Source organism: Diabrotica virgifera, chromosome 7 (assembly GCF_917563875.1).
Source record: "Diabrotica virgifera virgifera chromosome 7, PGI_DIABVI_V3a".
NCBI classification, from domain to species: Eukaryota; Metazoa; Arthropoda; class Insecta; order Coleoptera; family Chrysomelidae; genus Diabrotica; species Diabrotica virgifera.
The window spans coordinates 164,774,876-164,779,366 of NC_065449.1; the positions used below are offsets into that span (position 1 = coordinate 164,774,876).

At 32.6% G+C, this 4,491-nt stretch overlaps 1 long non-coding RNA gene across 1 annotated transcript; it reads left to right on the plus strand.

Moving 5' to 3' along the window:
• Positions 1 to 2,036: 2,036 nt before the first annotated feature.
• On the plus strand, positions 2,037 to 4,146 carry LOC126888858 (uncharacterized). The gene is made up of 3 exons (XR_007699682.1): positions 2,037 to 2,259; positions 2,359 to 2,611; positions 3,334 to 4,146. It is a non-coding gene; the product is annotated as an uncharacterized LOC126888858 (long non-coding RNA).
• Positions 4,147 to 4,491: the final 345 nt, after the last annotated feature.

A 4,491-nucleotide genomic window follows, 5' to 3' on the forward strand; every position in this document is an offset into this window, starting at 1 on the left:
TGAGGGTTTCCTGGGTAGATAGAGTTACAAACAATGAAGTACTGAGAAGAATAGGTAAAGAAAAGGAAGTTGAACTTACAATTAAAGAAAAGAAGCTACAGTATCTCGGACATGTGATGCGGGGCGAGAAGTATGGTATCCTACGACTCATAATGCAGGGAAAGATAGATGGCAGAAGAAGCATCGGAAGAAGACGAATTTCATGGTTGAAGAACCTGAGAGAGTGGTTTGGATGCAGCTCGAAACAACTATTTAGAGCTACTGCCTCAAAAATTAAAATAGCTATGATGATTGCCAACCTCCGTAGCGGAGATGGCACCTGAAGAAGAAGACCGACCGATGTCATTATTATCATGTATATTGAAGACTCTCGAACGGATGGTTAAGATTAGGTTGGATTGGTGGCTAAGGGATCAAAATCCTTTACCCGCTAACCAACATGGTTTTAAAAAAGGTTATGGAACTTTAGATTCCTTAACAACTCTTGTTGTAGACATTCAGAACAGTTTTTCCAGGAACAGTTATGTGCCGGCTTTATTTTTAGACATCGAAGGTGCTTATGACTCTGTCTCTCTTTCAATTCTCCAAGAAAAAATGATTACATTTTTTAATATTCCATCACAGTTTGCTTCTAACATTGTAAACCTGTATAAAAATAGAATAATTTATTTAAAAAATAATCATACTCTTATAGGCCCTAGACTTAATAATAAAGGATTACCTCAGGGCTCCGTTTTGAGCCCTATTTTATTTAACATTTACACAGCAGATCTACACAACATCACTATTAACAATATTGCATTTAATGTTGTACAATATGCTGACGATTTCTGTTTGTACACAGAACACAAGAAATATCAGCAATCCATTGAAAACTTGAATAGTGTCTATGGTCTCCATAAAAAATGGTTTATTGAAAATGGCTTTGAATTATCATGCAGTAAATCACAAGTTTGTTTATTTACCAGACATAACTTTCCTAATATTAGCACAATCACCTTAGGTGGGCATAAATTTTCTTTTAAAAATAAAATTAAATATCTTGGAATGATACTCGACCAAAAATTGACCTGGAAGTTACATATTGACGACATGTTGAACAGGTGTAATAAGGGAATAAACTTTCTTAAATCAATTAATAGAACTTGGTGGGGATCGGATGTTGAAGTAAGTTTATTATTTTATAAAGCTTACATACGATCTATTTTCGATTACGGCAGTGTTTTGTATGGATCAGCAAGTAATGCACTACTAAACAAAATCAACGTTTTACAGAATTCAGCCTTACGAATATGTCTAGGAGCTATGAGATCCACTCCAGTACAAGCTTTATATTTGGAAGCCTTGGAACCTCCTTTAAATCTAAGACGAAGTTTTTTGTCCAAAAAATATTTAATGAAAGTATACTTAATTAACCCTCTTCTATACCAAAAAATAGTGACTTTAAGTTGCCATGATCTAACCAATAAATATTGGCAAAAAAAGAAATCTCCCTTACTGTGTGAAGCTTATAATCAAAATATAGTACTCTTAAAAAATATAGATAAAACAAACGACTTATTCAAAAACTACGCGTACTCTTCTTTCTTTTCTCCTACAGATATTATTGTACCAAATTATAGTGAAAACATACATTTAAATAAAAATATTCTTTTATCCATAACGAATAGTTACAATGAGTCAATAGCTCTATATACAGATGCGTCTAAATCTGCAGATGGAACTGGATGCGCCTTTTTTATACCATCGGGACATATAGAAAAGAAATTCAAACTGGAACCGGAGACTTCGATTTATACAGCAGAGGCTATTGCAATATATGAAGCTTTACTATATGTAGCTGAATCCCAGACAACCAAGTGACGTCAACAACGTCGAGGAAACGTCAGTATTTGGTGGAATATATACACGTGGTTGAACATTACGTCATATCGACGTCTTTTGTAGGTGATTTTAAATACGTAAGATTAATGACGTTAAAGTAACGTTTAAAATACGTTTTCATTTCAGCCAGCCTAAGTCTGACGTCACGAAATTGGGAGGAGCTTGGAACTTAAAAGTTACAAAACTAAGGTTATGTTTGTATATTTGTATCGTCGTTGTCGTTTCATTTCATTTCATTGTTTGTTTGTCCTAGTATTTTGTTTTGGATTCATTTGGATTTTGTTGGCTGTTTTGTGTGTATTTTTTAAAACTTTTGTTTGTCATTTGTAAGTTTTATAAATTTACCACAATGCAAACCGCAGATGTTTTAGAAAGGTAGGCGAAACAATTTTAATTTACTATTCATTTTTCCCTGATATTTATCAATAATGATGAATTTTGCAAGCAATAACATTATTTCTTTTATTGTTTTAGATATTCATTGAAGCTGAAAATAATTAGAGATTTAGATCCATATACAATTCAGTCATCAGAATTGGATTTTACAGTGCATTCCATCAATTACCTACTGTTATAATGCTATTCTAGATAGACTGGTACAGTCTCACACATCAGATGAAAGCATACAAAAGCCTTCAGGCACATAAAAGTCTTCACAACCAATTCACAACTGGATTTGTTTTGAAACATTTGATGTTTTGATGATTTCTATATTATTGTTGAAAAGGTAAGTCTTTATTTTATTTATTCACCATTAAGAAATATATGGATAACAGTATTAGTGTCTTTCGGATAAATGGGTTTTAAATATTAGATTTATTTACGTTTATATATCTGTATGAAACCAGACATATTGTCGTCCTAATTTGTAAACTGTGTAACTCCATATTTCTCTGAAAATGAGTTATTACTGCCATTTATTTGAAAAAATCCCTACTCGTTTAAAAAAAGTATGCACATGCATATTTTTACCAGAAGAGTAAATAGTGACATCTTCGTATACACCGTATCTCCCTTGCAGCAAATTTAGTACAAAAAATATGTAACTCCCCAGTTTGTCATACCACACGATTGACCTCACTGTTTAGAAAGTGATATTTTCAAGAAAGAGTTGGTGGTAAATAATATTAATACACTCATTAAACAATATAGGTACAAACGTTAGTACCTATCTATAAAATATTCCATTTTAGCATTCTATCTTTTAAAATGGGAGATACGTAGCATTCGCATTAGTCATATTTAGAGAAATAATTTTTTGTACCTCTGTAAAATTTGGATAAATGGAGTTACGCTGTTTACAGATTAGGTCGACGACATGTAATTGCTATGATAGAAAAGAGAATAATAAACAGTCATGACTCAATCATTGTAAAGAACGCAAATACTCTAATAAAAATAAATTTTTGTAGTTGAAGCATTCCCACAAAGATAAAATATTTTTTTTAGGTGAAGAATTCCCAAAAATCTAAAGCTAAACCACTAGATGCTTGGGTGATAGCCAGTTCCAATGGCATAGCAAATGCACATTGTATGTGGATGGCCGGTAATAGTGAAGTTTGCAGCCATATTGCAGCAATCTTATTTGCAGCTGAGTATGCCCACAGCAAGACAGAAGAAGAAGAACCCAATGCATGTACAGATGTTACAGCTATGTACATTCTCTGGTGAAAAACTAATTAGTTTTCAAACTGTTCGTTCAGAGTGCTTGTTGCGCTCTCTAAACGAACTGAAATGATAAGATGGCTTTGGCTTCATGTTGCAGCGATATGAAAATGGTTAGTCATTTTTAATTATAATGTACTTCTTCATCATGAGTATTTATGTATAGGGCTTTTCATTCACAGTCATTTGTTTCGAGCTTCTGTCATGTGTCACATAATATTAATATATCTACGTCATACGTTATTGGTATATACCAATTTATTTATTTATTTATCGTATGGCACCTGACACATTTACATTTACATACACACCAAAGACATATGGCGTAGATATATTAATATTATGTGACACATGACAGATGCTCGAAACAAATGACAGTCGATAAAAAGCCCTATTAGTCTTTTAAGTGTGTATTATCAGATATACATGTAAATTGTTTTTATCATTATAATTTGGTCATTACAGTCCCTTAATCAAAAAATATATTTTTCAGGTGTCTGTGGATCTTTTTGTATGCAAAAATTTGTAATAATTATTTGAAATCGTTTTGAGGATTATAAGAGTATGGAAATATATGTGAGAACACAGACTATTATAGTTTTGTCCTATTTTTTATCATTCAATTGTCTTCTTTAAAATTTATAAATATAAAGCAGATAGTTTTCATTGAAATTCAATATACCTATTGGGTCTTATTTGTATGTATTCATTTTTGACAAAAGGTACGATTCCGATAACGACTGCAGACAGCAACTGCAAACATCAGTTGCAGTTCTCGGCGTTATGGACGTTACTACTTTGCACTATTTATCTGTATGAGACTGATTCCGACATCTGACTGCAACTGCTGTCCGGCAGATAATTATGCAAATTATTAGTGCAAAATAATGACGTCTGTCACGGTGACAACTGTAACTGCCATCTGCAGTCGTTGTCGGAATC